General features: G+C 39.9%; 1 protein-coding gene across 5 annotated transcripts in view; it reads right to left on the bottom strand.

Annotated features, from left to right (window-relative positions):
• SGCD (sarcoglycan delta) overlaps positions 1–22,615 on the bottom strand; it is a 359,895-nt gene that overhangs the window by 312,623 nt on the left and 24,657 nt on the right. For 3 of the 5 annotated variants that reach the window (XM_062587006.1, XM_062586999.1, XM_062587005.1), the window contains exon 1: positions 1,785–1,834. The exons of the other annotated variants lie outside the window; for them this stretch is intronic. The gene's annotated coding sequence lies outside the window, so the exon portion shown is untranslated. Of the gene's footprint in view, positions 1–1,784; positions 1,835–22,615 lie in introns of those variants that run through there. 5 annotated transcript variants of the gene reach the window in all.

The raw sequence follows: 22,615 nt of genomic DNA, 5'->3' as shown, positions 1-22,615 counted from the left end.
CACAAAACACAACTGAAGCCAGTCTCTCACAGAATGAGTAAAAACCTTCCAGCAAAAAAGATTTTGTAAGGGTAGAAATGAAGTGTGATAGTGTAGTCACCTTTAGGCCTTTGAGGAATAAGTACTGAAGAGTGCCAGATTAGAGATCCTGGAGAACCAAGTTGGAAGGGACCTCAGGAGGTCATCTAGTCCATCTCCATGCCCCATGGCAGGAGGAACTCTACAGATATCATTCCAGACAGATATTTTTCTAACCTTTTCTTATAGACCTACAATGATGGAGACCCCAAATCCCACCCTCCACCCCGGCAATCTAAGGTAATAGTTCACCATCTCTGCCCTAGAAAGTCTAATGGAAATCCCACATGCCACAATTCAAGCGTATTGCTCTTTGTCCTGTCACCCACGGACAAGGCAAAGCTTGTTCCCCTTCGCTGTGCAGCAGCTCATCACCAGGCTGGAGGAAAAAAAAATGCACCAAGTTGTGAGTGCCCTAGATTTGGCCTTCCATTTTCATTCTTGCCATCGTTACTCCTGTCATTCAATTTAGTTCGTAATACAGAGTTTTTTGTACAGATGCTGAAGATAGCACCATGGTAACAGCAAAAAATCTGAGCTGATTTGTCCTGTCTACAAATTGCTAAAATCTTGAAGAAGAAAGATCCTCTGTCCTCCCTACAGATGAAGAAGGAAAAAAAAATCACAATTCTTCCTCCCATGACCGCAGTACTTGTATTTCTGTGAGGATATTAAGGCTACTGTGTGCTGCAGTTCTCATCTCTTTGAACCTTTTCTTTCAAGCTCCAGCCTCTTGCCAGCAGGCAAGATTTGAATGGAGGGGAAGCAGCTGTCCACCACCACTTCAAGTGGCAAGTGTCTAGGTAATCATAGAAAAGAATCTAAGTACTCCAGTCAATCAAAAAATATTAGCTTGATGGAGACACTGCTAGGTGAATTACTAAGGCATGTATTATATAGGGTCTCTTCTTTGACCTTTAATTCTACAGCATTAAGGAGGCCTTTGAGAGCAAAGTAGCACAAGCTTGTGAAAGATACTCTCTTAATAAACATGAAATTATATAAAAAGTTCTCTCTGGACATTTATACCAGGCAGTTACAGTGACATCATGAGAATAAAAGGTGTGAGGGTCTCTTTAATTGGGGATTTCCCCCCAACACACACATTCAAGCACAAGCCTGCCATATTTTCATGCTGTTTTCTCAAAATATTTGGGCAAATAACTCTTTTTGTGATGAGAACTCAGATTTTTGCTTTATCATATCACTCTGACAGCTAAGGTATTTATGAAAACTACTTACTATCATGCAATTCATAACATCAGTGCAAGCCCTACCAGCAGAAGCCATCCTATGATTCTGAGCTAGAAATACTCTATTTTTGCTTATGAATCACATGACCAGCCTCGTTTCCTAGTGCCAGTTAAACTCCCAGGAAAAGGGGAGAAGTAGGGATATCAAATTTACCACACTTGTTTTGCCTCCCAGCCAAAAGCTTGTCCTGTTTTCTGAGCCTTTTATAGTCTAGGCAAATCTCAACAGTATTACCAACCCAGTGAGAGCCCTTGCCTAAGGAGCCATCTGCCCAAACTCCTCAATTTATTAGAGCCTACAGACACAAGGGAGCAAATGAGTGCAGTCAGCAAAGCCAAGTTGCAGCAGAAAGAAAATAAAAACATCCATTATACACACAGGCCTTGACTTCAGAATTCAGAAATATGTAAAACAAAGCACCTCAATTAATCCTTAAAATAATAATTAAGTACCTCTTAAAAGTGATATATTCAGTTTATCAAGCTGAAGGTTACATCCAAGATGATACAACTTCAAAGCCCACCAATACTCCCCTTCTGGATCAGTTCCTCCCTCTGGTCTCTTCAGATGCGTTGACTTAGTTACAGTTTGGAATACACATGTAGCAGGATGAAGATTAATGGAACTGCGCAGAAGAAGTATCCAGCTCCGTCAGCAGGTCAAACGCTGAACTCCTTAGTCAGGAAAAATTCCCATTCAAGGTAACGGGAATACAGAATACTTAAGTCTCGGCCCTTTGGGACAAATCTTTAGAAGAAAGTTGTTTCCATTTCAGTAGCAAAGCAAGAAGCCAGACTTTCAAAGCAACTAAGTAGTAACCCCACTTAAGTTCTCACCAGGTGCTAAGGTCTTACCAGAAGTGTAAAAAAAAAGCGAGTTTGAAGTGTGCTGCAGTACCTATGGTGTTTAAAGACTGATCCTGAGTCTTTCGAAAAATCTAACTGCACACACAGACTGATTCAAAGTAGCTTTCTTTCACTGCCCCAAAATTATACTTGCCCAAGTGTCCAGTTTTATCTGCCACTGATTTTTTTTTCTTTTTTTCCCCTGTTGGATAAGAAATTAGTATGCCGGAGGCACAAGTAATAGAAATGTACTTTTTATATAAATCTACCTTCTTTGCTTGAATTATTTTAAAATGACTCCACTGCAGTGTATATTAACCTAGCCATCAATCTTCTCGTAGTCAGCTTTCTTTTTAGAGTTTATTAGGAACGCAACCAGTGCGGAATTAACAAGTGATGGTTAACGTCACTGCAGTCTGCTTTCTGAAAAATAAAAACATAAAAAAAATTAAAAAATAAAAAAAAAAAACATGGAAAGTTTGCATCAGAATTCGCACAAAAAAATTCCGGAGACAAATCTTCTGCCCTCGCCATCACCTCTCCAGCCCTCCCTGCTCGGCATGACGGATGAGCAGATCTCCCTCATTTACCGCCCCGCAGCACTTGCATTTGCCTCGGCCAGAGGTTATGTCACGAGACAGTGGACAAGCACCTGCGAACTGGAGCAGTTTTCTCCTCCTTTTCTTGCTTAATGCTCATTCATTTTCTTTTTACATTTTTTCCAGAAGCTGGAGCCCACACCGTGACAGGCTGAAGCACAGTAGATCAGAGGTCAGGTAAGGAACACATGCCACATTTGCTTAAATTGTGGCTCTTAATTTTTCTTCCCTATTTTACACACACATCTGTTCCTAAACTATCAAAAAGCCGTACTCAATGCTGACTGAAAGGGGGGTTATGCTGCTGTATGCGTAAATACTGTCCCTCATTTTGCCACTTTAGAATACATGTTGCTGCAGCTAGAAAATATCCCTCCTGTCAAGAAAAGGACAATTTTGTGAATATACAACATTGCGCAAAACTGAGAGCTCACGAATTTTACCTCCTTCTCTTCCAGGTTGTCCACATATTGCATTCAACATTTATTTCTTAATTTTTCCACCTAACAGCACAGATAACGGAACCTTACTTACATAGAGAAGGTTCAGCATTTAGTAGTGGCGAGAAAATTGTTTTAGATCCCCAAGGGAAGGTGCTATACAAGTGCATTCAATACCACTACAATTTAATCCAGTCTACTGGAGCTGGAGGAAAGCAAAGTGCTTTCACCAGACTTAAAGTCAGGATTTATATATATATATATATATATATATATATATATATATGAATATAGGGTGTGTGTGTCTCTTAAAATCTTAGGAAGGGAAATCTTGAAATCATTTTTTTTCTGGGATGTAGACAGAACATGCCCCAAAATCATTAAATATTTAGCTTTTTTTTTTCCACCAGTATATGCACCAGAAAAATTGCTAGTAAAATAGCTTTTTCTAAGCTATTTTAATTAATAAGCTATTTCAATAGTTTTAATACATTTCCTGTCAATTTGCCAATGAGTTTAAAGAACAATTGCTTATGTTCTCTACATCTGAGGCCTTAAACGCACATTGGGATTATCTCCGGCGGTAGGTTACATTATTCGAAATAACAGAACTACTCCAAGGAGATCAACACTTAGAAACCGAATTCTTCTTACCAAAAAACAAAGTTTCTTGGTGAGCTAGTATTTAAACAAAACTATCTCATAAATTTGTTTATTTGAAAAAAGAAAAAAAAACGCTGTGAGATTATATAAAGGTAAACAACTATGAAAGCTTATGATAAACTGTACTGTATGCTGGGTGATTTGTCATGCTGATGAGCCTGCAAAGGAGAGAACCTGCAACATGCGCTTTCACCCTCTTCATCTCAGGTTTTGCATAAAACAAACCGCAGAGCGAGAAAGCCCAGTTCTCACTTACTTAACTATGCAGTATCGATATTTTGTTTTGAAAATTTGGTGTCTGCTATGAAAACTTGCTGCTTGCTAAAAACACAGAAGAAGAACTGGTTTGGACAAGCAGATTAGATATTCACGCCTCTCTGACCTCCAGCATCTCAGGGGAATTGGGTGCATGAAGCAGCCCCTGGCGACGCAGCCGGCAGATCTCCCCGAACTCCTCAACCTCGGTAGTGTCATAGTGAGCAAATGTACACAGGGATGAACTGGTCTTGAACAATCTTTCTAATGCAGTAGACACAAACAGGCTTTTCTCCAATACAAGGAAAGTATGTCTCACATGTCTTTTTTTCTTCTGAATAATATTACTGGGGACAATCCAGAGCCATTTCTGAAAAGGAATTTCTCTCTCAGGTAGATGTGCAGAGAGTTTTGGGTAAAGATGGAGAGGATGGAGAGCCTTGGGCACCGGTTTCCAAGCTGGATTGTTTCTCAGACAAAACCCAATCCTATAGAAATGTAACTGCTTTTCTATGGGGTCCCAAAAGACTGAGGGAAAAAACAGATTCATTCACTTCTGGGTCACAGTGTAAAATCAGAAAAGTCAAATACTGACTAAACGTGCTTAACCAACAAGTGGATCTCTCATAAAAATGGGGTAACCTCAGTGGATAAACAGTTGAGGAATGTTCATCTACAGAAGCGACAGCAATGATGGCATTGCTTCGTACTGGCACAGCCATACACGCGAGCAAATAACAAGTATAGAAACTCAACTCCTTATTTCTTCAACCCTACAAACGATTCTCAAAGGGGTTTGTCTGCGCTACGATCACAGCTGTGACTTTACTGCAGGAACACATTTGCTCCAGCTGGCTGTTAACAAAGGCAGTATAGGCATGGCAACACAACAGTAAAGGGTACCCCTGCACATTGACAGCCCTGCTCTTACATGGGTATGTACAGCATGAAAAATAAAGCCAACCTGGAGATGTCTGCTTGTCCTAACTTTGACAGCAATGCAAACATAACCCAAAACAACTTTGAGACATACTGGCAATATAGAAGACAAACAGGTACTGTTACACACCTCCCTGCCTTGATGAATGCAAGACTTTGAAGTTTGCTGAGCTAAAACCATTTTAGACTTCTAGGTTTAAACACTATTTAAACATTTACAGTATTGCATATTTGCTAAATAGTAGAAATAAATACAACCATTTTCACCACTTTGTGTGTGCCAATTAACCAAACACATTCCCTGGTTTCAGAATAGCACCTGATGGTCTTTATCTCCAGGAATTCAGGAATGGACACAACAGATGAAACGTAGGAGCTAATGCCATCAAAGCCTGACTGCTGTGATCAAAAGAAATGGTGCCAGAGGGAACATCTCTGTTCTGTCCCCAGAATCTCAGTACTTTGCACAGAGATTTAGCTCCACATGTACTCAGTAGTATATATGGTGCTGCCAAAGTTTTATTAAAAAATTAAATAAATAAAGGCCAGGAAATACAGATTTCTTTAACTCTCCAGTGGCTTCAATTATGCAGCGCTGCATCTACCATGTAGGCAGTATTTCCGGAGCTTTAGTACTTGACATTTGGAGATAAAATGTCGTGAATAGAATTTGTGAATCTTTCTCTTTGCCCTCCCCTTTGAATTCAAATCCTTAAAGGCATCAGACCACTACTTCAAGCTGTCCTCTTCCTTTTCTTTCTTCAAATGTGGGGTTGAAGACTGGACAGACTTTAAAGGCCAGCTGTGAAAACAGTTTGCTGCATGTCCTATTTCAAGAGATTTTTTTTCAATGCTGCCCACAACTAGACTAAACAAAGATTTTTCTCCTCTTGCAAGTCTTACAGGTAGAGTTGCTCTTGCTTGCCCATCAGTAGAGCTCTCTATTGGCTACTTGCTTCACAATATGCCAAATCTCAGAGTCCTTAAACTGATCATAACCAAGCTTACAACTTCCCTCTCATTTACTCTTACCTCATCATGCTCATTCTCTTCAAATCTGTCCTTTCATTCTATCCTTTTTCTCTTATACCCTGAACAAGAAATGACTGGCAAATAGAAGAAATAGAAATAAACTCTCCTGCAGAGCATGGCTCACAAAGCAAGCTGCAGAGGAAAGTCCTTCCTCTGCCTACCCACAACACCTTCATCCTTAGGGCTTTTAATTCCAGGTGCCTGGGTGTGGATAAATACTTAGGCGGAATAGTAAGAAAAGAAAAATATCAACTTTAACAATACTGGAAGAACAAATCTCAGTACTGTGAACTTCTAGAAGGCCTTGAATGTGAAGCAGTAACATAAGAAATCAACTGTTTTGCAAATTAGCCAATTTGTATGGGGATTTTATCAGTAAAACTTAAAAAGAACAGTAATTCTATCACTGTTTTGAGAAGACAGCTATGGTGAATCCACTTCCTGAAAAGTAGATTTTGGATACATTTGCTCTGCCTTAAGGTGGCGAGAACCTTAGTCCCAGCATCATCTTCCTCCTGTCTGAAGGAAATATACCGTTTTCCAATTCTATTCTATACTCTGCCTGCTTCTTTATTTAGCTGGTCTCTAATCATAAAGCTTTTCATGAAAAGTCAATTGTTATTCATCTAACTGATGGCCTCCTGATGGAGGTCTGAACTGATTATTACCCCTTGCCTATTTATATCAGCTATGGTCAAGACACTGTTTGGCATTATTAAGATGTGATGTCCTTTCAAGGATGCTTTAACAAGTGGAAGAGCTAAAGTGACAGCTCTGAGCTGGCAGAAAAAAAGTTTCACTTCTTCAATTTTTGCCCTGTGCTGTCATGCAATGTGAGTGGGCCATACTGGCATCTGTTATCAATTCCCCTCAAGGAGTCCTTCAGAAGAGTGAATCTGCCTGCAAAGAAAATGGGAGAATTTTGAAGATGGTATGTGGAAAGTTGCCTTAAGTCTTCCAGAAATCTTTTCTATAAATCTCATAAGAGCTGACCTGGGGCATAAAAAACAGTGCTTGTGAAATAAAAAATAATCAAATCTAACTCTCATTCATCCATTTGCATTTTCAACAATTTCTCTTCAGAGTGATGCCCTCTGCCTACAGAAATATTTGTCTCTATTCTCAACTGACTTTTAATCTAAGATGGAATCAGTTGGCTTTTCTTTTATAGTTGACAGTGAAGCTGTGGTTCTATTAAGATAAGTGTTTCCTTTGTTGCCTCTCAAATAAAATTCCTGGAAGATGTGCCCTCAAACAAATCTCCCAAAATAACAGGGCAGAAATAAAGTAGCAGCATCATTACTGCAAGAACTCAGCAACTGCAATAGAGCCCTGCAGAATCCAATGGAAGATGCTGAATAAGGATGCTCAGCATAGCCAGATAAAAGTACCAAACAACAAACAAATGTTGAGTTAAAAGCTTGAAATTCAGAAATACCTATTAATCCTTTACATTTCTTTACATGTAGGGCTTTTTTGTTTTTTGGGGGGGTTTTGGGGTTTTTTTTTTGTTTTTTTTTTTTTTTTTTTTTTTTTTTTGAGTCTAAGGAAGCATCTCAATGTGAGAACTTTTCTAATCTGATGAATTTTAAATACAAAAGGGATCACACTCACCTATTTCATCTCTACAGATGCCCTTAAGAACTTCTTCTATAAACCAACAAGTGATATATTTTTTTTCCTCTTGGGGACTCATGGGATTTGCATTTGAGCTACTCCTATAGCCAGTGGAGAAAGGTGAGTCATCTCCAGGTCTTACACAGGTTGGATGGCCCTCAGGGATTTTCAAACAAGAAGATACATACATGCCAAGTGATGCTCAGAACACACAGAACTCGCTGCACATACAAAAGTTATCTGTACAGTCATATACATCTGTACCGTGCTTTTGCTTCCCACCACATCAAATTTACTGCACTTGCACTGAAGTTCATGAAGTTCATTTCTGGATGCAGCTAGCTTTCTGCAATTTCCAGGTGTGAAGTTTTCTGGAAATTAAAGGCTATGCATAAAATCCCATTAAGTGCACAAAATATCCAAGCAAAACAGGAGAGCATATGGTATCTCTACCTTCAGTTGACAGTCAACTTTGTTGGCTTTTGGGGTTCTGGGTAGTTATTACTATCAATAAGGCAGCGAGTGTTAACTGTTACCTTTTAGTAGCTAGGATCTTAAAATAAAGAGTGGAGAGAGGGAGGGAACAGGGAGAAGGAATATTTAAGTCTTCTATGCACGGCTTAATGTTGAAAGACAGTCTGGAGAATACAATTAATTTTACCCAGAGCTATACAAATGACTGACTTCCATGCTGCAATTTTATGATTTACAGACCAGTTGTGTAACCAATAGTCTTACGCTATGTGCAATGCGACACAAAATTATGCAATTTAAGTGCTCATAAATACTAATAAAAATATTAATAAACTCAAAGCTGCCTGTCCACCAGAAATTATGCAATTAAATGCCTGAACTCTTCACAATACTGTTACAAATTCAGTTAGATCATCCCAAAGTTCACAGATGAAACAGTCATACTCAACAAAATCTGATCAATCCTTTGCAACTGAGGTATAGGGAAGGAGAGTATTTGTTTCAATATGAAGACACTGTTTATTGATAGATTTAAAGCCTGCTGTTTCATTGAGAGAAATACTTTGACCCCACAAGAACAGAGATATTCTTATGCTTTCATGCTCAGCTGAAGAGCATTCTATATACATTGCAAAGCATGGGCAAGATGCCAGCTTAAGTCAGTTCTGAGTATGGAAGACTGTCAAGAATAAAGCAGCAGCAGAAATTGCCATGGAGACGGTGTAATTCAGATAAGAATCTTGGCTAGTCCTACGGGACCACTAGCTAGCTATGAAAAATGGGATGCTGGCTAATGTATTAGGTTCTGCAAGGACCCTTAGCCTTCACATCAAGCACGGCTGTGTGAAATGTGAAAAGCCATTTGGAACGCCGCCTGAAAGCCTCCAGTCTTATCACCACTCCAGTCGCTACAAAGAAATATTTTTCAAGCATCTCAGTAGCTGAAGGTTAAATACAGATGAAGTGATTACACAATATTGGAAGAGGGCTGCTAATAAAATCATTTTTCATAATAGGTCAGTTTCCACCAAAACAGAAATTAGGGGGGAAATGGCTACACTAGAAAGAACCTGGGATCCTTAGCAGTTTGCCTCCAAACATCATCTGTGTCCATTCGAGCACACACTAAAAAGGCATCATTAAGCATAAGTGTAGTCCTTTCAATTACTCTTCCCACTTCTGTGCTGCAGGATCAGTACATCTGAAGTGTACGTAAATAACACTTAAGCCCAGAGCCCCCAGAGGTAACATCTGCTACCAGAACTTCAGGAGCGGACCAGACCTCCGCTAAACGATCGCACCAGCAGTAAACATCCTATGTTTGAAGGAGGCTCTTTAAGAACAATGGAGAATTTCAAAGTCAAAAGCAGAAGTCAAAAGATTAGGAGAAGTAGCGTAGCCTGCAAAATAAAAGCGGTGCAGCTATCTGAAATCATACCAAGTCAAAGCTAAAAACCCAAAGTAAATTCTGCTTTCAACAAGAAAAATCTTGCTTGCTGTTTCCTATTACTGGCTGTCCAATCGCAAACATTAAGGTAGAGCAAAAAGAATCTGGACTCCTCAACTTGACTGCTGACATTCTTGCTGATAGTGCTGGGAAAATTTAGTATCTCTAGTAGACACACTGAAATCAGTTCAATTATTCAAACAGTAAAGTGCTATATCTGCGTCAATGAAATAGCAGCAGCAGCCAGGTCTTAGTGCCTTGGTTAACAAAGTATAAAACGGCTATAAGTAAAACAGTACCTGCAGTATAGACAATGCACAGGACTTTAGAAATCAAAGCAGAGTTTCGAAAGAAACAAATGGTGTTAAGAGCTCAACTGTCCTTGAATTAATTGCATTTCTAAATCCAGCAATAGCTTTCTGCAAATCTCTCTTCTCCACTTTCTCTCTTCCCAAGTTTATAAACTATACCAAAATCCCTACCATCTCTAATAAGGCTATTATAAAATTTATTTCTTTTTCCAGAAATGTACTATCATAATAAGAATAAGCAGTTGATACAGTTTTTTTAATTAGCTGGAAAGTTTCTTACCAACATGTATCTTAACTTTGCTTTATTTGTGTAAGAAGAGTAAGAAGAGCATGTAGGTATTACCAAGACTGTCTTTTGTTAGCAGTCTTCCAGTCAGGAAAGTCTGCCTGACTTAAATGATGACTTAGTGTCATGGGAATCATATTTCATTTTCACTGTTTTATAGCCACTCATCTTGAACTGACATTGTACAGCACTCTTCACTGCTGGTGTCGGATGGAATATCAGCATCCAGAGCAGCCTCAGCAACTTCTGGATGAAAAGTTTCTATGATTAACTTTAAAAATGTCAATCGCTCGCCACGTTCAGCATTCAAGCTTGTTCATCAGTTAGTAATAACATTCCTAGCTGAACTGAAAATGTGTTCTGAATAAGTGTTGGGAAAAGGAAAGCTTAAACATTTGACAGCAGTTAGAGATGAAGCAGACTGTACTTTTCATTTCAGCAATGGAGATGCAATGATTTCAGTAGGCTTCTGCAACAGAAGAAGCTACAAGATTATGAAAACAGACCTTTTCTTCTAGTTTTTAATGACAACTACAATTCCATGTTTCTCAGTTATGCCCTGCAATTAAGAGGGTAAGATACCAGACACAGTTGAAGAAGCAGGAGATAAGAAAGGAAAAATAAGCTGATTCAAGCTCGTCTTCTCTTTTCTGCACGTGCTGTACACATTTCCTTATTAGCTTAGCAGCTTCTTCCAATGCCATCTCTAAAGGCTTTGAAATTGCCACCATTAGAAAGTACATCACAAATGTTATTTTTAAGCTGTGGATCATGTTATGGAGAGAATCTCATTTTTTAAAATGTAATGGAAAAAACATTCATTAGAGAACTATGATAGCAAACGGGAAAAACGTTCACCGTATCTGGAGGATATGGAAGAGGAAAAAAAAGCTTGGAATGTGTTCTTACTCAGTTTGAATGCATCTCTCTTCTCTGACTGTTGTCAAATATCAACCAAATTAATTCTGCACATACTAAAAATGAGCTTCTCCTTCCCCCTCAGCTCTGAAGTCACAACCTCTCCTCATTCACATCCAAGTTTGACTACCAAGTTAATGAAAAAGGGCCAGTTTTCAGACGCACCCATGTCTGCAAGCTGCCATGGGACCAGAAGCAAATAAGAAATTGCTAACACCGTTGCTATAAAGAATTGCCATCTTTGCAGCAGTTGCGCCTGTAGAATTCCCTGCATTTCTCTGACCTACTTTTGCTGGTTAGAGCACCTTCCACGTAGAGACTGCCATCATGGGCCTTCTGCTCTGTTTGCACGGCTCAACACCCCTGGAGCGCTTCGACACCCTTCGACACCAGGAAACAGTGTAAGACCAAAACAAACAAGCAAACAAACAGCTATCAAGCCAAACTCAGTAAAACACCAAGTTTGAAAAATCCCACTCTCAAAGGCAAATGAATTCACATTCTGCTCAGAAAAAGACACAGAGGAAAAGGCTCTCTTCACATTCAAGAGAAAGGACAAGAGCAACACTGGATGGAAAGTGAAGATTTCTCCCACACACGAACAAATAAACTCCTCATGCATTATTCACTACCTGTGCAGCTGGGGACTGGTACACCTCTCTAAAATGGGGGGAAAAAACATTAAATTCCTTGTAACTCCAAAATTGCAGAATCACCCTGGAGAAAAGATTCAGGGAGCAAGCTGAGGTGCAAGGCAGGTTTACAAGTCTAACAGAGCAAGACTTTTTATTTATTTATTTATTTATTAGGTTAGCTACTTTTCCAAATATATGCTAGATTCCATAGGTCCAAGTTTGAAAGTTGTGCTCAATATCTATAAACAGCAAAGGAGAGAGGGGGGACAGCAGTTCTTAACACAGTGAGTTCCCCAGCCACGCTTAAAAGAAATCTACATCTACAGTTCAAGCAGATGCAGCATTATTCTATTTTTCATTACTGTCCTTCTGATAAACTCAAGTCCTTAGCAGAACTATCTCTTACTGCAGTTTATTAATCTTTTTCCCCCACCCTGAGGGCATTACACACAGCTTCTCCACGCACGACCCAAGCAACACTAGTAAGGATCAGGCAAAAGCCCAGAGTCTGAGTTCTGGCTGAAATCCAAGCAGAGAGACACTGACTATGCACATCGGCAAGTGAAGACAGACAGCATTTTCCTGAAGTGATATTTTGATTTAGAAAGGAATCTTCACTAATCTCAGGAAGGGTTTATTATTATCTGTGTAGCAAATGGGACTGCGGTTGTCTACATAAAACATTAGCTTCCTACAGGGCATTTTAGACTTTAAATGATGAAGAACCAGACTTAACCCAAAAGTCAGCTGGAACTCTACTCTTACATTTAATTTGATTTAAGCATGCCGTAAGGCAGGAAATGAAAGTGTAGCAGTAACTGGAAGACTGGTGGAACGCAGAGCCTAGGAGGGATCCCTCCAGGCTGGGAGCTAGACGAGAGCACGCTGCGGCGCCAGACCTCCCTCCCATCGCCCGGACCTGCCCCCTCAGTCCTCCCCGAGCAGCTGCTGAGACCTGCGGAGGCACAGCAGCCACGCTGTCCCTAAGGAGCAAACGCAATCTATACCGGTGGAGCTCTCTAGCTGAAAGACAGCAGTACATATAATAAATCTGACACAGGGCATAAAAAGGACTTCGCTCATTAAAAGCTTTTTGCCATTTGGCCAAAATGTTTTTCAGCCAGTTCCTGCAGTCACCAAGGTGAATGAATTCACTAACTGAAGCGAATTTGACTTTGCCAATGACGAGCTCTACTGACTTTGCACAAGACCATATTCCCAAATCCCCTCCCACACACTTCACAAAAAGGAGCATTTTTCACTGTGCACCAGGACCAGACCCAGCACAAGGGAACCACAAGCCTTGGTTGTGGATGCCAGCGTAATAAAAAGAACAGTAAATATATTGGAAGAAAATTCCAATGTTGACCACATATAACTAGCAATGGTCTTCTAGTGCAAAGTTTTTAACCTCTCATAGACTAAGCCGTTAAACACAGCTTCACTCACTGGCATGAAGACTTCTGAAACCCAATAACCCACCCGGTTAACAGAGAAAAGAAACTTGTTATAAAACCAGAGCTGACCCTCCAACATGGCACACATCGCAAACCACTTCCCTCCCAACCCCTCACCCAAAGCTCTATATTAAATAAGAGCCTTCCTCTTCTGTGATGAGCTTTACTGAAGTGGGGAATCTAAAAAATAAAAATAAATAAATAAATAAAAACACAGGAGTCAAGGAGGTTGAAAAAAGCCACCAGGTTAAAAAGTCACTGTTACTAGTTTCAGAAGAGTGTTTCACTATTAAACATTCTTCTTCTCTTCCCCATCACACATTGTACAGAATGGCTTTTTCCAAAACGTTCAAAGGTACTCATGATCAAATTAAAAACATAAGAAAAAACAGTAAGATACAATACAACTGTTTTTTCAGCATTGTGTATTACTGTACAGAAAGCAGATCACTGGAGAGTAGCCATTATTAGGAAAATGTTCTGTTTGAAAAAATGAGGAGGACTGTGAAGTTTTAAGAGGCTAAAAAAAATTTTAAAATACCTTGTAGGGTAGGAAGAGTTTGGCAAGGATTTTCCCAAACCTGTTCTTTTAATCCAAAATGTGTGAGCTGCACCTACAGGCCCTTCAGTTATTTAATGTCCTCATCCATTAAGCTACATATAAATCTGTACACCAATACATACCGGCTGAAGGGAAAGTGGACTGCAGAAATTGTTCTCCTCCGGGTCGATGATGGCTAACATACAATAGCAGATTATCTGTCCTGAAGATTACTGCTCTGCCTTCAGGGTTGTAAAGTTCTCTTTTCTTTAGGACTACGTGCTTCCTCTGTTTGGGATTCCAGTCAACAACTAGATTCCTCCTATTTCAGATTATGCTCTTCAGTCACAGGCTTTACATCTACGCAATACTCTTTAGTATCATTGCAGTCCTGCTCAGCATTCAACTCTCTTCCCAGCAAAGTTGAGGGGAACTTGGCCACAATTCATTCCTCACAGTTCTGGAGGAAGTCCAGCCAGGTGTCTTGTATTTACGCAATCTGCTCAGCTGCACTGGCTCATGGGGTGAGCCTGCTCAAAATTTTGCAGAAGTTTATACCCAGAGAAACCAGTGGGATTTAGGTCTCCACAGAATCACCGTGAATTTGGAAATGCACTGAAGCAGCAGCTCTGAGTCATGCTTTCGCATCCATCATGACTAGAGCGCCTTCCAGCTAAACGCTGAGCTGGATCCGTCAGGCAGGATCGAAGTGCTCTGCACAGAAATACCCTCTATATATGCCATAGGCTTCAAGCTCCCTCTGAGCAGGCATCTTGGGATCACCCAGAATATTCTTCTAGTTAACACCTTTGTAAATGAACACACAAACACTGCTAGTCAATCTGACATGTCCAGTTTTGTTTTCTTTTTTTTCTTTCTTTTTTTTTTTTTTTGGTTTTTTTTTTTTGGTTTTTTTTTTGGTTTTGTTTTTTTTGTTTTTGTTTAAGTATCACAGCTTTTTACTACTTGTATCAGAAACCAGACTGGCAAACTACAGGAGGATTTGGGGCAGACCCATTGTAATCAGAGGCTTTCAGTTCAGGCAGGAGGTTGGTCATTAAAATGGTAATTCAAAGTACAGGAAGAGGACCAAGCAACGCACCATGGCTCGGTCTGCTGTCTCCCACGCAGCAGATGCTCTATATTGTCTCCTGTTTTTATCACTGGAGTACTTAGCTTCATTACTCAGGGAAGCGTGTACGATTTATCAGACAGGGATTACTCCTTTCTGTTACTCAGTTGCTAGTTAATTAAACTAAACGAAGTTGTTTAAAGCTTAGTGCAAAATTGGCTTATATAAGGAGGGGAAAAAATGGCCTGGTAAATCACATCATGAAACATGAAGTCACCAGCTCAACCTCACAGACCTTCCCAGGAAGCCAACTCCATAGCAATGCCATCCACAGACGCAAGATTTTGGCATGAAGGGCTGCCCCGGCATTGCACCACAGTTCTGCTCCTCACTGTCACAGCTTCCTCAGCTCATCTAACAATAAAAATAGCCCTGTTACTGAAAAAACACTAATATGGGGGGGGGGGGGAAATACCAGCTGGAACACACTTGAACACATCCACACTCTGGCTGCAGCTTAATAAATTGAAGACAGCTCTGTTTAATACAAACTCTGTTAGTTGGAGAGGATCTAGATCAGCATCAAGCCCCATAAATTGCATTATAACCTACGGAAAAACTTTTTATGATTCAGATCATATCACTCCAAGAGCCTGTTCTGGCTCTTGGAACCAGTAAGACATTACAGAAGAAAATAAATGAAAAGGATAGTTAAGAATGAAATAAAGTTGGGAGGGGAACTGCTGTAGTGGCCAAGGACTCCACTGTCAAGTGCAGCTTCTACACCAGTTTAAATATCAATACATCAGGGGTTTTGAAAAAAAATGAAAAACAAACAGCAACAACTTAGGTCCACTAGTCATCACCAATTCAGACTTTCCAATGCCACTTCCTATTTCTGCAGTATTTCCCTTTGCCATTTTGATTTCTCACATCTATCCATGTTGTTTCTGGATTTGCCAATATAAATGCACGGGTCATTTATTTCTTTTCTCAGTTTGCAGCTAGCATTCTAGATTCAATGAATGGCAGAGCAAATAATTTTTTTCGGAATTTAAAGAATTGTAACAAAGAAGGTTTCCATTTGAAATTTTTAACCAGCAGTTCCAAAACAAATCAATGCTTTCATTTGTGTAGAACTATATGCACAGGAAGAAAATACAGTTTATTTTTTGGAAGATCAAAAACCCAAGGATATTAAACAGTTAACATTCAAATTACATGAACAATGAGGAGGAGTGCAATGTACTTACTGAAATTAAATGTACCTGCTCTCTGGGTATAAATCCAGCATCAGCTATTCCAAGCGCTCTATATTAAATTTTATTCATGAAGTTCAAACTAAGATTATGCTGATAAAATGCCAGACTGCATCTGCACTCCCCGGCAACAATACCAATGATAATTCCTGTTGCTCCTTTGCTAAATTCAGTATCCTTATGTTTTATTGCACCTGCACCAGACCCTTAATCTAGCCAAGTCTGTGCTGCCAGTTGGCACTACAATCCTTCCAAAAATAAACATACTTGTAGTTCTGCTATCTCAGTTCAAAAATGTCCATTTTCCTTCAGCTTAGAATCAATCTAGTCTCTTAAAACACTGCCAGTTGTTCCAAAAGATCCCAGAGGATACACACAGGCACAAAATAACTGTCACGGTTGGGGTGCCTCCCCTTTCCCTCTTTTATAAATACTCTTTTTGGAGAATATTTCTTCATTACATGGGTTTAAATAGAGACTAGACATGTTTTGGAAAGAAAGGTTTTGGCTCAACCAGAAGTTATGAACCTGATACCAAAATTACCTCGTAAGGTTTCCTGGTGTGTACTGCACACAAGAAAGAGATCCATGGTGAGTTTAAGCCATACTCACTTCCCACTTGATAGTTAGGTTTCTGCATATCCCTCTCCTACCTAGGGGATACACGGTACTATGCTTTTGACTCCTTCAGGTCAAATTCTTGAAGAGTGCTCAGCATCCCATTTTTCAAACACTGCCACACCACAAACATTGCATAGCAGCCTTCTAAGCCACATTTCACATCACATCATCTTTTTTAACAAGTACTGAAGCAATTTCATGCAGCAGACTGTGTTCAGTTTTACACACTCATTAAATAGATAGTCAAACGCGGGAGAGCATGGTAGAAAATATTCCAAATGCACCAACATGCTAAATACACAAATAACCAACAAGTGGTGCAGAAAAGACCAGAGAAGTGTTCAAGAGTCATCATCAAACACGTAATGTGATTAAAAGGAGGAGGAAGAACAGCTAGTCCCAACATCCACCAAGAACAAAACAAGAATGACTAATTTAATTTATAGCAATGCAGATGCAAGTTCACTGATGAATTTTAAAAAAGGAATGGTCCAGCCTACTTGATAGTGCCTTAAGCACAGGCACAGTAAGGGTTCTACTAGCCTGATGGTGTTCAGTATTTCAGGAAAAGGTTTTTAAGCAAACACGTTCCTGAAAGCATTGACCACTCAATCTGCTAAGTTTATGCCTCTACTTAGGAAATGAAGCATGGTTAGAGGACAAAACAGGTAACCGGTTGCACTCCTCTTGCTGAGCTCTTCAGGCAGGGAATCCGTGTGAGTCACACACATCACCAAGGCTTTGAGGACTGGCCCTACACCAGCAGCTCCGTCTCAGGCACATGCAAGACTTCAGTCCCTGCACATGATGCCAAGCTGCATGCCCAGACGATGCCTGCTCAGCTTGTTGCCTCTCCAGAGATGCTAATGCTCAACTTGCTTGCTGTAAGAAAGAACTTTTCTCAGAAAAGATGCCATATGAATTACTAGGCCAGATGTTTACCCAAACCTACCACTGTTTCACTACACTCTTACATGGAAACCATTTAAAGGGGGCTGCACAGATAGACTTGAACATAATTATCTGAGAACCATGAAGTTCATGATTTGTATAGGTTTTTAACAGATTGAAGGCAGTAATGATCTTGTCCTGAAAGGCTACATAGTACCAAGTGTTAATACAATCCAAGGAACCCAAGTGTGCTGAAACATTTTGTTCAGGTTGTTGGATTGCTTTCTGGGTTTTTAATAATCCCTATTTCCAAACACAGCTTCTTCCAAAACAGATTACAGAACAGCAACATCACTTTAATTTGCACCAGTAGGCAGGTAATACACAATAATTTTATAGTACCTTAACTAACATGTTTTACTACTTATTTAATAAGCAAAAGAAAATACAGTAAGAATGCAAATACCTGTTCATCTGCACCCTCCTTTCCTTCCTCTATAACCAGTTGCCTCACTAGTATCTAACCTGTAACAGAAGATCTAGCATTCTGCTGCACTGTTCTTCCAAAAAACAGATAACGAGTTTTTATGTGGTTTGAGAATCCAGTCTTAGTGAGACCCTTAAGTAGCAAAGCACATCTTTAAGTGTAATGATTTACTGGCGACTCCTGGGGACTCACAACCCAGTACTGAATAGAGTTTTATCACTGAAATGCAGACAGTAAGGGAAATTACTCAGAAAAAACTTCTCTCACAATCACATGATGTATACATATTTTTTTAAAAAATGCTTTTTTATCAGTTTGTTTTATTTTTAATGCAGAAGCATTAAAACTTAGACCTCAGAACAGGAGTACATTTTTCCTTAAATTCATATTCTGACTTTATAACATGCCTTCCATATACTTTCTGTACACATTTACCTAACTCATCAGTCAAATATTAGCCAAGCTATACAAACTATTCAAGTTTTAATACTATATATTATTTAATGCAGCAATATCTCAAAGGACAAAAACCTGCCAAAATATACAGTTTTACCAGGAAAGAGAAAAGGAGACTAAAAACGATCTGTGCATACAAGAGAAGCCCAGTGTACTGCTAAAGTTCACAACAGCTGTTTTTGTATTCAAAGAACACCTGAGCTAGCAGTAGTCTTAGTCTTAATCTTCTTTCATTTTGAAAATAATTTAAAAGTCACACTTGCTCTAAGTTAATTAAGTCTTTAATTAAGCAATAATCCCTGACAAATCCTTGCTACATGCAAAAAAATGACCAGTTTGCTAGGTTAATTTGACACTGGCATTGTTTAAAACCCAGGCTTCTCTAGCATCTTCCAAGCTTCTTTTCAAGCAACAAAACAGCTTCAAGGAGGCCTCACTAGCCACGAAATACTGAGAGGCTTCCCCCCCCCCCCCCCCCCCCGCCCCCAAATTAAAACAAAACCAAAAAAACCCACCACACACTGAGGAGTTATTTTGCGTGAAGCTACACAGATGTTAGCACTGTGACGTTCCAAGAAGTCCATCAGTCCCAACACAGCTTTCCTACGTCAGATGCTCCTTTGACTCAGTAACAGAGAAAAAACAATGTGGTACCTCCTCATAAAACCTAGATGGCACAGGACAACCCAGCCCAACTATATTCAGCTCTTCAGCCCATACAGTAGTCATAGCCAGAGCACCAAAGTATCTCAGTAACATTAAAATGTGTTCATGAATAGAAAAATGCTCACATGCTTGCTGGGAAAATCTGAAAATAAACTGTCTGAATTGCTGAACAGGAGCTTCAATTGATAGGTCTATTTTCCCCCACCTATAGGCAGAGGATTTGCTCATGTAACTCCTATTAATATTAATACAGCTGGACTTAAAAATCCCTGCCCAAGATGGAACACCAATGCTTTCACAGTGCATTTCGTTTAAATTAAAGCAGAACAAGTCACATTATTTTAACCTCTGCCAATTTTGCTCACTCAGGGGCCTTAAACGTAAACTTAAAAAGTGATGAGCATTATCTTCAGAAAAATACTTAAGAAAAAAATTTTTTTTTGATGAGCAAGTATAACCATCCCAGTAGGCCAATTAAAAACCAATCCAAGTAAGGAAAGCAAATCTTATTATCAAAATACACAGGTAAGTCAAATACAGTTTATAGGACAAATTTTAGGGAAGCCACCTTTACCTTACAAAGAAAGCAAATATTCCATTGGCTTCTGCACTTATTCCCTACCAGCTCTAATGCAAAAATTGAGCTGATACTTCATGAAAGGTAACTTATGCAACAAGAGATCCATTAAAACCTGGAAGAAGTTAGAGTATGCAAGAACGAAAGGATTTGGGTAGCAGTCAGACAAATCAGTATAGGTAATTCATAGACTGCAGCTTTCAGCTGGGGTCCAGTTCACTCTGAAATTCACTGTATGGTGCCTCACTCTCTGGCGCTGCCTTACATGCTAACCCACATAGCAATATGACAGGCAAAATCTAAGAGTCCACTCCTCCTCACCAAAAATAGAGGAAGACAGAACATCTAATGGAAAACTGAGGACCCATTGCATTCATAAAACATAAGCAAAGAAGCGCTGACACTAACACGAGACAACACCGAAACCACTACTTAGGCTCTACCCCTCTAGACAGGTGGTATCTCATTCCAGCAGGTTTGGCCTTGATGCATCCTTTCAGGGGCTGCAAATTCCTGGTAGTCTCTTTCAACACAGCTGGAGAATGAGAAGAGAAGAAAGTAACTGCTCAGCAGTTGATTAGAGTTGAAACTGTAGCAGGTTTTTGCCTCTGCCAGCCACCATTGTGCACCTGCACAGCTCCCTGCAGACTGCAGCAGCTCCCTAATGTGCCTTTCCACATCTCTTTCTCTCTCTCTCCCCCCTGCAAAGACCATTTCCCCCACTACATGGGGAAAAGCTTCCCTTGGACATCAATACAACGACCTGTGAACTTGGTTCCTAGGAAAACTTAGAGAATCCAAGTTACACCAGCTACAGTATACCTTCAAAGGCAGTCTCAGAGCTAAGCGGGGCTCCGTCTGCACCAAGAGCGATGCAATGGTGCGAGAGGCAGCTGCCTTCCTGTCTAGAGCAGGAGTGACATGCTGTTCACTGACAACTTGTCATAACACTGTCTTGAATATTTGGGACTTCCGCTTTCAAAGACATCTTTCATGCTAATTGCTTCCTACAGATGTTTTGAAATGTTTTAACCGATCTGGTTTGATTCAATGAGCCAATGATAGTATGATCTGAGATGAGCACAGCAGGAGCTGCAGCAGTGAAACCATCCAGTACCCTCCTGGAAATCCCACAAAGTCAGTGACACTGGTGACACTAACTGCAAGCAAATTTCCTTCTTCCAGTAGCAACAGGAGACAGAGAAGCAAATTCCTGTCATCCCCAAGAGAGCAAGGTATGATGAAAGATGGGAGCAGATAGTGTGCTAGTGGGACAGCAGTGCCTGGTGCACATCACAGAAAGGGGAATTTCTATTCTGTACAGAACCTTGCCATTTTGAAATAGCTTTTCAAACAAAGGAAGAAGAAAAGGTCAACATTTCAATATAGTAGGGCTTTTTTAATGTTGATTCACAAGTATTGACATCTTCTCAACAATACCAAGACAATCTAAAACATAAATATGGCACTGAATAATAAATCCAAAAGTTAAAAAGAAAGCACAACATGTCTAAACATTCTCCTATCAAAACAGGGGTTGACCTTGACATGTTCCAAAAAAATGGCTGTCAACAAAGCTGCATTTTCATTAGAGCCTCCCACTTTCCCCCCCCCCCCTCCAATTCCTTCCTCCCTATGCTAGTTGTCCATAGCTTGGAATAGATTTTGTTCATAATATGCTGCCTGGTCAGCAGTTAAAACCCAACTACCTCTAGAATAATTTAAACCTTTCCTAGCAGTTTTACTGTATATAATACCTTTACGTACCTTGTATATACACCTTTACATCCCATATAATGCATCGTTAAAAATTAGGTGTCATAAACCACTTTTTCTATGCAGAGCAGAGGTGGCCAGAGGATAGCAGACAGGAAGGAAACCAGCCATCACCCTCTACCTCCTGCCACATGCATGATCTTCCTTGTAACTTGACTGAAATACAAGTCTAATAATCAATACAATCTGATGCTCTAGTAAGCAGTACTAGTTGTGAGCTCTACAACCAATGCAGCTGCAAAGAAATGGGCTGGCTCTGGGGTTCTGAATCCCTTCACCAGGTCTGACAAGAAGCAGCAATATTCACATTGAATATATTTACACACAATGGCTCTTAAAAAATGGCAATTGCATTAGTCAACAGAAAAGCAACCCAAGACTGAACGGGTAGATTAATGCGAGTGAAGGGAAGGGAGAATACACAAGGTCATTCAGAAAAGCTGCGCAAGTAACGCCGTAACACACGGACACCACCTCCTGAACAACAGGAGCCACCGAAGTCCGCGATGTTAAAGGAGTTCCTGCCTTTCAGCTACTATCAGTGATCACAACTTCACTATGATTTGTGGAGGATCTGATCCACCAGGCTTGAGAACTGCAAACAAGGTACTAAATTTCTAAAAGGCAAACAGTCTTTTCTCTAAAACGTGCCACGTGCATAAAGATGCTCAGGTGCATTGAGAATGCAAAAGAAAACAGTTGAACACCATCAAATCCCACAGAAAACAACATGTTAAACTTCTCATATAAAGCAGTAATTTTGTTACACAAAAATAAATTAATAAATAAAAACACCTTCCAATGAGTCATATTAGGAATCTGAAATAAGGTAAGGATTTTTTTCCTTTGAAAAGACAACTCATTTGAAGCTGAGGAAGAAAAACAAGAAACGAATCACGGATTTGACTGTGTGGGTTTCAGCACAGATGATCTCCCCCACTATATTTAGGCTACAGTTTTCTTAGAGGAACACTAGTGCTGTCTTACTTCCTACATTTCTCCTCACCTCCAGGGTTAAA

This window comes from Rhea pennata, chromosome 14 (genome assembly GCF_028389875.1).
Source record: "Rhea pennata isolate bPtePen1 chromosome 14, bPtePen1.pri, whole genome shotgun sequence".
Lineage (NCBI taxonomy): Eukaryota > Metazoa > Chordata > Aves > Rheiformes > Rheidae > Rhea > Rhea pennata.
The sequence above is the reverse complement of the archived record's forward strand: the minus strand, read 5'-3'. Positions and strand labels throughout refer to the sequence as shown.